Here is a 12,264-nt window from a genome sequence, read left to right as displayed (position 1 = left end):
GTCCTTAGAGCTAAATAGATTTCCCTGTTATAACCAATTATCAAACAATCATCTATGTCTGGTTTGGCCCTTGATTTCAACTAGCTTTCAATACTGTTGTAACTGAAACATTCATGCATTATCCCTTAATAAATAAATTTGTCATACTATAATAAAAGAGATACTAGAAGGTTTACTAGGCTGTGAGGGTTTTAGAGATGGGGCTATTTGCTATTTATCTTTTTATCTTTCAGATCTGAGAGCACTGTGTTTTTCATATTATAGAAACTTCATATGTGTTCATGGATAAGTAAATAATTATCATATGAGTAGTATTAAGAATAAATTCTAAGGAGGCAGATATTGCCATAAGCCAGAACATAAAGGAGAAATGTAAGGAGTTGGAAATTTCTTTCTTTTTATGATGGCTTTAAGCTAATTACAGTGAGTTTTATATTTTGGAAGTTTAGAGTCATCATTGAGATTCTGAAAGAAGCTATGAACACTTTTGCCTGAAAAATACACATGTGTACATACACATAATATTTTGCATATAATTTCAGGAAGTCTTCAGACATTCTTAATTACCTCCATGGATATATCTCTGGGTCCAAGGGCCCTAGATGAAGAAACCCTGATCTTTTTGCCTGATGTTTTTTTAACACCCTAAGATATGAATATATACCCTAATGCTTAGCGTCAAATATATTTCCCTGTTACAAATAATCATGAAATAAACAATTTATATCTTAATTGCAGTGGTGGTTATATGACTTTATATATTTGTCGAAGCTCTTAAAACTGTATGCTCAAAGTGAGTTCTGTTTATTGTAAAAGTTACATCAATGAAATTCACCTTTAAGAAAACCTAACAGTTCTTCTAGAAAAATGGCACAGATGAACCAGTTTTCAAGGCAGAAATAGAGACACAGATGTAGAGAACAAATGTATGGATACCAAGGGGGGAAAGCGGGGATGGGGTGGTGGTGGTGGGATAAATTGGGAGGTTGGGATTGACATGTATACACTAATAGGTATAAAATAGATAACTAATAAGAACCTGCTGTATAAAAAAAAAATAATAAAATTCAAAAAAAAACCCTAACAGTTCTTTAAAACTCCATAAATATATAGCTGAGAAACTACTTCCATAAAAACATTATCTTGAATGTGTTGTATGACATCATGGACAACTTTTAATTTATATTAACAAAAAAACTGCTGCAGGTTAGACAGAAGACATCCAGAGGACACTGTTTTGAACCAAGAGATGAAGACAATTCCATAGCATAAAAATCTTTTATATCACTCTGAAGCAAAAGTGTACAGCCATAGAATAGCTTGCATTGTGTGATTTAAAACCAGAATTACGTTAGAGAAAACTTGATGTCTCAGGTCTAAAATCTCTGTTATATTTTCGTGGAGAATTCTTATAAATTCCCAATGTCTTATTTTCTCATGTGTAGACAAATTTTGTCAAAAGTCTTCTAAAAAGTAGAATAACTTGTCATTGTCAGATGGTCAACACCATCAATATGGTTTGTTGGCTAAGTCGCATTTTTAATGATATCATCTTATTCAGTCTGGATGGTGTTTATTAAAACAAAAACAAAAAACAAACAAACAAAAAAAACAATAGACACCAGGGAATCCAGCTACCTTAGGGAAAATGAGGTGAAGACCTTACCCATCTTTACTTAAAATGAATATATGCCATATATCAGCAAACACCTTCTTCTCCAAATCTATTTTGACATACTGTAGTTCAAATATCAGGCATATGGGAATATAGCTCTGGTGCTGTTCATGGTATGTGTGTGTATGCTAGGACAACGTCAGGAATGGGGTGAGTAATGACACTGCAAATTGAAGTCATCTGCTTATTTTCCACATGCCTGCTCAGAGCAGACAGCTGCAAAGGAATTTCTCCAGGCTGCTTTGTCCATGACCTTGACCCTGAGAGGACAATTCTTCAAAGAGAAAGGCAGAATCTCTTGAGAGAAGAACTGTATTATTAATTTATCTATGTTCTGGTCTTCTATAAATAATGGTAAATTTTTGTAGTCTGATGTCAATCTTAGTTCAAATGCTTTTCTTAAAGTATATTCTACATTGGTCAAGAGAAGATAAGAAAGAACAAAACATTAGTTCACTACTGTATGGACCCACTCAGTAACCAAATAAATCAAAGGCAAGCCTGTACACAAATCTTACAATAACAATGAGAAATATTATAACAATCTCATAAATTTTTGAGGAATTCAAGAACCTGGTACTCTCTAGTTTACTGTAATTACTATAGGCAGAAATAAATACAGTCTACACTACCCAACCATGACTTTTCAGTAGTCTTTTTCCTATAGGGATTCCAAATAATGACTAGTTTTAAATTGGCATATTGTTGACCAGTGCACTTGCCTAAGCAAATTTCTACCCCTATATTTATCCATGAATTTTTAAAATATAAATGAAGGATAGCTTTTTATCTGCAAATCACTGGAGCAGGCTAGATCCTTTGTACCAAGTACTTGGCTACATATTTTGTTTGAGTATGTTCCCACACTTATCCATTTCACTTGTTTTGGGAATTGTAAACAATTTAAATAAGTAGATAGTTTTGTGTTAATCTCAACATGTTTTACATTCTTAAATGATCCAAATAACTTTTCCATTTGGAAAATTAACTTTGGCATGCTGTAATACAAAAAGCAGCACTGAACTTCAAGTGAAAAAAACAATACCACTGTTTTCTGCCCCCATCTCTAAAAATCTGTGTGATGACCTTGAGTGAGTCACTTGATCTCTCTTTCTTTTTCTTCCAGCTCACAAATGATGATCTGGTCATTCCTAAGGTTATTTATAATGAAAAACTTCTATTATCCATGATAAATCACTATAGAGCTATAAATATTTATTTGCCAGTCATAGAAGATGAAAGGAGAGGTTATGCCATCCAATTTTCATGACAATATATTGGAAGTAATTTTTTGACTTGCTTATAGAATCACCTAAAGGGTACTGACAACATATTTGGTTCTTTCTAGATGAATACCATCGCTAGTATTATACCATCATTTCTTGACATTTTGTCTTTGGAAGCTTTCTTTCTAGAATGATTTGACAGTTCAACAGGAAGAATGAAATTTCTTGGCATTTGAATATATACTTGACACATAAAAAACACAATATCTGTATTACTTTGCAGTGTTTTTACTTGACACATCTATTTCTATTTTTCATATTGTGCCCCCTTAACCTAAGTAGCTGGAATCATCTGACCTCCACAAAAAATGAAAGCTTCCCTTGTTGCTAATCCTCTGGGCAGTTTTTCATAGCAGTCAGTTAGAAATGTTGCCTACCTCCTAAAGTTTTCCAAGTGACAAGATTGCAGGTAACCACTATTTACTCCAGTATTTACTAGTATTTACTCTATAGAATTGCCATTCCTGCTAGTTCCAAGCGTACACAGACATTTCTCTGAGACTCATCTTATTGGCGTTTAAAATATCCATACATTGTCAAGAAATAAATAAAAATTAGGATAATTACAAGACATTAGAATTCTACATCAGCACTACAACCTTGTCAGTTTAGCCTCTCAAATAGGCAAATAAACTCACCACTTACTATTCCTTTATAGCTATTAATTTTCTTGGAAATCTGTCAGCCTAGAAATATACTAAAAATATGTAGAATAGCCCAATTCAGCATATCTCAAGCTAGTGACATGATTTCTACAGGTAGCCCTGTCAAGGACTGATACCCAGACCTTCAAAAAGGAGTGGTTCTGTGTATGTCATTACCATATAACAGGACAAGCCAGTCTACTATGTTATTTGTTCTCACTTACTCTGACTGAATTATATTATAATCCTTTTTGTTACACGTTCCCTCAGAGGAAAATTTTTCTTGATCTTTTATATTTTCAGCAACCTAGAGCATTTCTCTGCCTTTAGAATGCCACTGATCAGTGGATGCCAGTTTTCAGAGAAACGTACATAAATATACCTCATAATTAGACATATAATAAAGCAGTGATTTATTTAGACTGAAAGACAGCTAGCTTATTTTTAAGTTTCCATTTACATGGCAACTATTGCAGACTGTTCATCAGAAAGAAAAAAGTAATATAAAATTTGAGGAAAAGTCTATCTCTTACTGAAATTGTTCCTTTTAGAATCAGCTCACTAATACATGAAGGAGACAGGAAATATCTCAATGCTTCATGTACCATGAATTGTCATTTGTAAATGACATGGATAAAAAATTCTCCTGCAATAAACTATTGATTCTACCAGTCATAATGATATAAAGAACATGATAATGTTAGAATAAGAACATTTTAGTGTCTGTTTTTTTCTGCTAACATAGTTACATCAATTACATTTTTTTCTAGGAGGGAAAAAGGACATCACCCTAAATTTATTTCCCACTGTCATGTTCATGTCCATATAGTATTTAATTTTCTATAGATAGGTTAAATGCAATGAAAATCAGAGACATGCTAAGAGGGTTGAAAATAGCAACACACTATGAGAAGTTATATATTTCAACAAGCATTTAATTTAAAACAAATTTCTAATCTAAAATAGATCTTAAAAGTAAAAATAAATGCAGCTGTCCAGTTTTCCCAGCATAACTTATTGAAGAGACTATCTTTTTTCCATTGTGTGTTCTTGCCTCCTTTCTCATAGATTAATTAACCATAGCCATGTGGGTTTATTTCTGGGCACCCTATTCCGTCTATTGAACTATATGTCTGTTTAAGTACTAGTACTATGCTGTTTTGATGACTATAGCTTTGTAGTATAATCTGAAGTCAGGGAGTGTGATACCTCCAGCTTTGTCCTTCTTTCTCAAGATTTCTTTGGCTATTCAGGGTCTTTTGTGGTTCCATACAAATTTTTGCATTATTTCTTCTAGTTCTGTGAAAAAAGTCATGGGCATTTTTATAGGGATACAGATCGAGTCTGCAGATTGCTTTGGATAGTATGGACATTTTAACAATATTAATTCTTTCAATCCAAGAACACTGAGTAGAACATTTTCTCACACTATATACAAAAGTAAGCTCAAGATGGATTAAAGACCTAAATGTAAGACCTGAAACCATAAAACTCATAGAAGAAAACATGGGCAGAACATTCTTTAACATAAATTGTAGAAATATTTTTTTGGATATGTCTCCTAAGGCAAAAGAAATAAAAGCAAAGATAAACAAATGGGACCCAATTAAACTTGAAAGCTTTTGCACAGCAAAGGAAACCATCAGCAAAGTGAAAAGACAAGCTACTGAATGGAAGAAAATATTGGCAAATGAAATTAAAGATAAGGGATTAATACTCAAAATATAAAAACTGCTTATACAACTCAATATCAAAAAAAACACAATAACTTGATTAAAAAATGGATGGAGACCTGAATAGACATTTTTCCAAAGAAGACATAAAGAGGCTAACAGGCACATGAAAAGATGCTTGACATCACTAATTATCAGAGAAATGTAAATCAAAACCACAATGGGGTATCACCTTACACCTGTCAGAATGGCTAACATCAAAAATCTACATACAAATAACAGATGTTGGCAAGGATGTGGAGAAAAAGGAACACTTGTACACTGTTGGTGGGAATGTAAATTGGTGCAGCTGCTATGGGAAAGAGTTTAGAGGTTCCTCAAAAAACTAAAGAAAGAAGTGCCATATGATCCAGTAATTTCACTACTTGGTATATATTTGGAGAAAATGAAAGCACTAATTTGAAAAGTTACTTGCACCCCAATGTTCATAGCAGCATTATTTACAATAGCCAAAATATGGAAGCAACCCAAGTGTTATTAACAGACAAATGGATAAAGAAGATGTGAAGAATACACACACACACACACACACACACACACACACACACACTGGAATATTACTCAACCAAAAAAATGAATGAAATTCTGCACATAAAATGAATGAAATTCTGCACATTTGCAACAATGTGGATGAACCTAGAGGGTACTGTGCTTAGTGAAATAAGTCAGACAGAGAAAGACAGATAATATATGTTATCACTTATACATGGAATCTAAAAAATAGAGCAGAAGCAGACTCACAAATATAGAAAACAAACTAATGGGTACCAATGGGGAGAGGGAAGGGTGGAGGGGTATGAAAGGGGGATGGGATTAAGAAATACAAATCACTATGTATAAAATAGACAAGCAACAAGGATATACTGTACAGCACAGGGAGATACAGCCATGATTTTGTAATAACTTTAAAGGGAATATAACTTATAAAAATACTGATTCATTATTCTGTAAACCTGAGACTAATATAATATTGTAAATCAACTATATTTCAATTAAAAAAATTTTAAAAATGCATGGCAGTGGTTTTCTAGAATTTTCATTAATGAAGAGACAATCTTACGAGAAAAAAATGGCTTTTTTCCCCTTGGATGATCTGCTTAATTTTAAGCTCCCAGATAGTTCTCTGATCAATTCGTGTTTTTTTTTTTTTTAAATCCAAGCAATATGTTCCATCTTTCAAGTTAGTATCTCCTGTTATTATTATTTTTTATATATGACCAATCTGTCAGTTTTCCTTTAATAGAAATTTCCCAGATTCATTCCCTTGGTAGGAAATTACAAGTGTATTTGAGAAATAAAAGTTTAATAAAAAATATTTCTTCTTGGGACTTCCCTGAAGTCCATGCTTCCACTGCAGGGGGCGTGGGTTCGATCCCTGGTCAGGGAACTAAGATCCCACATGCTGTGCAGCCAAAAAGAAAAAACAAGTGTTTAAAAAATATTTCTCTTTATCACTCTCCTTCTGTTTCTGTCTCTTTCTCACACACACACACACACACACACACACACACACACACACACACACACACACACCAGAGTTGGGGGAGAGAAACAGAGGGAGGGAGGAAGAGGTGGATGAGAGAAAGCGGTGGGGGAGAGAAGGAGAGGCTACTGTGAGCTTACTAAATGCCAGTTATATGTGATTATTTTCGAAAATCTAATGATCTGCCCTGCTCTGTTAAGTGGAAGAGAGAATGAACTTCAAATTGGACAGACTTGAAATCAAACCCAGCTACTTACTAGTTATCTTGTCTTACGTTTATAAATTGTGGATATAACAGTACTTACCTCGTAAGTAGAGTTGTCAGTAGGACTGAGTTCATTAAAGCACTTAGTATGGTATTTGGCCTAACAAAACCTCCGCAAATATCTGCTCTTACTAAGACACTGCTACTCTCTCAAGAAATTTATAGTCTAAGGAAGGGCAGACAAGTGAACAAAAAATACTAATAAAATGTATCAAAAGCTAAATTAGACTTATGCCCATGATGCTGTACAAATCAGATAGTGAGCCTCTCAGCCATGCAAATAGTTCAGGGGAGGCTTGCAGAAGCTAATACATTCAAGCTAATTTTTACAGAATGGCAGTGTGAAGCACCTCATGTTGTGTTCAAGAAATCACAAGCAATTTAAAGCATACCGTGATTTTCAAAGTTGATCCCAAAGTAGAAGTGTATTTTATATTCTTTAGAAATCTGGAAGTATAATTGGAAAACACAAAATTCCTTTAAAAGGACCCATAATACAGCATTGAGGAGAGTGCACCCTGGAGTTGAACACCTATGTGTACCTATGTTGAACCCTGGCTCCTTCGCATGGTAACCACTCTTAGATGGCAGCACTTAGTCTCAGGATCCTCATCAAGAAAGAAATCATAGCAACACTGCCTTGAGGTGTTTTGAGAATTAAGTGAGTTCATGCTTATGGAGTCCTCAGTAGTACCTACCATGTAATAAGTACTCAATGCACAGTAATTCTGTTTTATGTCTTTGCAGTTTGATATATAGTCTTAAAAATTACATCAGTTTTGTATTATTATGTTCCCATTATGTAGAGGCTGTTTTAATATAGAATATTTGCAATTACTTATAATTGAAAAAAAAATCAAGCTTCAAGAAGATATGCTATTTAATCAGACTTCCTAGGAAGAAAGATTGTTTATTCATTCTTTCATTTAATACATATTAATTATATGCCTACTTCAGGCCAGACACTGAGCTAAATGCTGGGATACAATGCTAATAAAAAGTGAACTTATAGCCCAGTAGGGGAATTGGGTTTTAATCAAATAATCATACTAATAAATGCATAATTGCAAAGTGAGACAAAGTCTCTGAAGGCAATCATGCTAATGAATGTGTAAATGTTCTTTAGGGAAGCTGAAAAGATAAAATAAAGGAATCTGATTTAGATGAAGGATAATGGTGATCAGAGCAAGTTTGAACAGGAAAATCATAGGATAAATAAGAGTTACCTGCTCAAAATTGGTGGGAGAAATGAGGGGTCAGAGCACTCTGGGCAAAGGAACAGAATGTATAGAGGTGTCTGTCAATTGAGTGAAAGCACGACACCTTCACAGAACAAAAGAAGGGCACATGAACTCGATCAGGGAAAGTGAGAAAGAGAGGGGTTTGAGATGGAGTTGGGAAGGTGGCCAGGGACAGACAGTTACGCTGAGTTTTGAATGCCCTGTTATGGATTTGAGTCTCTGAAGAGCAACAGAATGAAACTACAGTGTTCTAATCAGTAGTGATGACATGATGAGATTTTCACTGTGTGAAATGGTTGAAGTATGGAGAGAGGGAGAGAGGGTCAGAGAGAATGTGAGAGAGCTCAAGCAGGATGTGTGTATCCAGGCCCTTCGAGAAGCAAAGATTTGATGTGCAAGAAAATGGGGAGAGAAATGGGAGAGGCTGTGGGAGTTATGAGACCACCCAACTTTGATGAGGGAGAGAGGGAAGGAAGACATTTGAGTAGGAAAGTCTTAGCCCACCATTCAATACCACTGATGAGAAGCTCTTGAAAGCCTTTTAAATGAATGCTCTGTCTCCCAGGGACGGGCCTACCTTGGCATCCCTGTTGTGCTCAGTGGCTGTCTGGGAGGAGTCCGTGGGAAGTCTGGCGTAAGTATAACTGTATGATGAATTTCAGAGTACAGCAACTGTGCTCTTTGGTCAAATACACTTGGCAGAAGATCTGAGAGGTGTATTTTCATGGATGCCACACACTGTGTTGACTGTGAAGAAGGAAAGAAATAAATAGATATGATCAAGATTCAAGAATTAAAGTCAACATCACTTTATAAGATTTTAGAAAGGTGTAAATGACAACTTATCAGAGATGCATTCCCTGACCACCTCGTCTATAAAAGCACCTCTCTTCTCCCACATAATCCTGTTCTCTCATACAGTTTTATTTGGGGATCTGACATTTACCAACTTCTGATATAGTAAATGTTTTACTTGTTTTAATTCTTTATTTTCTGCCTACATTCCTCCCCAACTGCATGATAAATGTAACGATTACAAGGTGATTTCCTTGCATTTTACTGCTCTTTTGCCAGTAACTGAAGCAGTATGGCCATTCAAGATATATTTGTTGGATAAACTAAGGGAGGGGTTGCTTTAAGGATGAAGAGGAGAAATTGTCGAAGAAGACTCCCAGTTTTACAATATGTGCAACTTGATGGATGGCGGTTCATTCACTGATGAAATACACAATGGGGGCTTCCCTGGTGGCACAGTGGTTGAGAGTCCACCTGCCGATGAAGGGGACACGGGTTCGTGCCCCGGTCCGGGAAGATCCTACATGCCGCGGAGCGGCTGGGCCCGTGAGCCATGGCCGCTGAGCCTGCGCGTCCAGAGCCTGTGCTCCGCAACGTGAGAGGCCACAACAGTGAGAGGCCCACGTACCACACACACACAAAAAAAAAAAAAAAAAAAGGAAAAAAAAAAGAAATAAAAATACACAATGGGAATCTTGAGCAGGTGGGTGAGAAAATAACAAATTTTTCCTGGTACTTGAGTTTGAAATTCCTTTGAGATGTCCAAATAGAGCTTGCACACTTTCTTAATAAGCCAAATATTACAGTATAAAGTTTTATGCAGGTAATGGAAAGTTGCAGTGTACATATTAGTTAAATCAGTTTGTGCTTTTCCTATTTTATAACATACTAATGCATTGAAATATGAGTTATCTTGTAAAATCAACACAAAATATCCATCAAGACCTCATTAAGAGATGATTGAGGGGACTTCCCTGGTGGTCCAGTGGTTAAGATTTGGCCTTCCAATGCAGGGGGTGTGGATTCGACCCCTGGTTGGGGAGCTAAGATCCCACATGCCTCAGGGCCAAAAAACCAAAACATAAAACAGAAACAACACTGTAACAAATTCAATACAAAGACTTTTAAAAGGGTCCACATCAAAAAAAAAAAAAAAAAAAAAACACCTCTTAAAAAAAAGAGATGATTGGGCTTCCCTGGTGGCACAGTGGTTGAGAGTCCACCTGCCGATGCAGGGGACATGGGTTTGTGCTCTGGTCCAGGAGGATCCCACATGCCGCGGAGTGGCTAGGCCTGTGAGCCATGGCCATCGGGCCTGCGCGTCCGGAGCCTGTGCTCCACAGCGGGAGAGGCCACAGCAGTGAGGGGCCCGTGTACCGCAAAAAAAAAAAAAAAAAAAAAAGAGATGATTAAAAAGATCAACATATAAAGGTAATGTTTGGAGGAAGACTGGTTAGCTGTGAAAGCAGAGAAAAGGGAAAAATCACAGAAATAAAAGTTTTCAGTATCATTCAGCCACTGATAGACAAAACATTGGGTCTTTAAAATCGGGTTTCTTTGGCAGAACCTTCCTTCTGTGAAATAGATATAAAAAGTTACATTAACAAATAGTATTAAATATTTAAATCATCAAACTCCCTGAATTCTGATCACATGCTTATAAAATTAAACTTCTTATGACTTTTCTTTTTTTTTTTTTGCGGTACGCGGGCCTGTCACTGTTGTGGCCTCTCACGTTGCGGAGCACAGGCTCCAGACGCGCAGGCTCAGCGGCCATGGCTTACGGGCCCAGCCGCTCCGCGTCATGTAGGATCTTCCCGGACCGGGGCACGAACCCGTGTCCCCTGAATCAGCAGGCGGACTCTCAACCACTGTGCCACCAGGGAAGCCCTTCTTATGACTTTTTCTTCACAGCTGTCTATCTACCAGGAAAGTAAGCTCATGTAATAACGAGTTCTCATTATAAGTTAATGACTGGGAATTCTAATCTCATGTAAAAATCTCTTGGGCTCGGTTAATGGGTGCCCCTCTCCCTTTCCTAAGGGAGGCATTAACCCAGCTTTTGAGTAACCAAGACTTAAGACCAGATCCTGCATCTGATAAATTCACCTTAGTAATAAGATGTCACCCTGAGAGTTATTTGAAGTCAGCCTACTAGACACTGTTTTCAGTGGCAAAATTTGCACATTGCTCTTTGCTCACAAATCCCAGGACAACCAATATTTGGATTCAAGTTCCTCCTCAGCCCAGGCCACAAATTACCTTTTCTGACCCAACAGTTCACTTAATTTCTTTAAATCCACACTCATTCTAAATTCAAGAAATGTGGAGCCATGCACTTTTATAGTTTTATTTCATGTAGTATGAACAATCACCTTCATTTTTCAACTTCCATTCCTCATATGCATGCCCCATATCCTCCACAATCTCTAAATGTCCACATTTTATCCATTTTTAAGTACAAATACAAATACAAATGTCACTTATTCCACAAACTGTCCTGTTCTCAGAGTTAGCTGTTCTCTCTCTTTCCTCTGCATCACCACCTTCCCTTAACTCTTAAACTTCCTATGACAGGCAGTATTTTCCATTTATTATAGTTTATACGCATGTAATAGGTCTCCAACTATCTTAGAATATCCACAGATAGGGAATCTGTATCTATTTCATGTATGTTCTCCTACTGTATTTTACACTTAGTGATTTGTATAGAGTAATTATACACCAAACACTTTTATTATAGCAAGATAAATTAATGATAGAAATGCTCATTCTTGAATCATTTGAAGAATCTGTTTAAGTGCTACTATATCCACTCAATGCTGTTTGTTATGAGTGCTCATAAGTATAACTAGGTCCTCTACTTAAGAAAAATAAATAAAATTATACTAATATTTTCATGAGAAAAGATAAAATTACAAGGAATATAATCCTCAAAGACCTGTCAAGTTGTGCTTATTTCTATTTCTTTTACTATTCCTGCTTAGAAAGAGTTTTCTTTTTTTAAATTTTCAACTCAGAGTCTTACTCTTTAGGAGAAAAATACTAGAACAAAATCCATTTAAATTCTCAGTTGCTATCTAGTTTAAAATCATGCCATTTAAATATACTTAGAATTCCATCTAGCAAATGTATTAAGAGG

The 12,264-nt window shown here is 36.0% G+C and overlaps 1 long non-coding RNA gene across 1 annotated transcript in view; it reads right to left on the bottom strand.

Annotated features, from left to right (window-relative positions):
• LOC307186790 overlaps positions 1-12,264 on the bottom strand; it is a 232,128-nt gene that overhangs the window by 40,676 nt on the left and 179,188 nt on the right. The window contains exon 5 of the long non-coding RNA XR_013828466.1: positions 8,905-9,074. This is a non-coding gene — a long non-coding RNA (uncharacterized lncRNA). The remainder of the gene's footprint in view (positions 1-8,904; positions 9,075-12,264) is intronic.

This window comes from Stenella coeruleoalba (genome assembly GCF_951394435.1).
Source record: "Stenella coeruleoalba genome assembly, chromosome: 5".
In the NCBI taxonomy this organism is placed as follows: Eukaryota; Metazoa; Chordata; class Mammalia; order Artiodactyla; family Delphinidae; genus Stenella; species Stenella coeruleoalba.
This window is presented reverse-complemented; position numbering and strand designations above follow the sequence as displayed.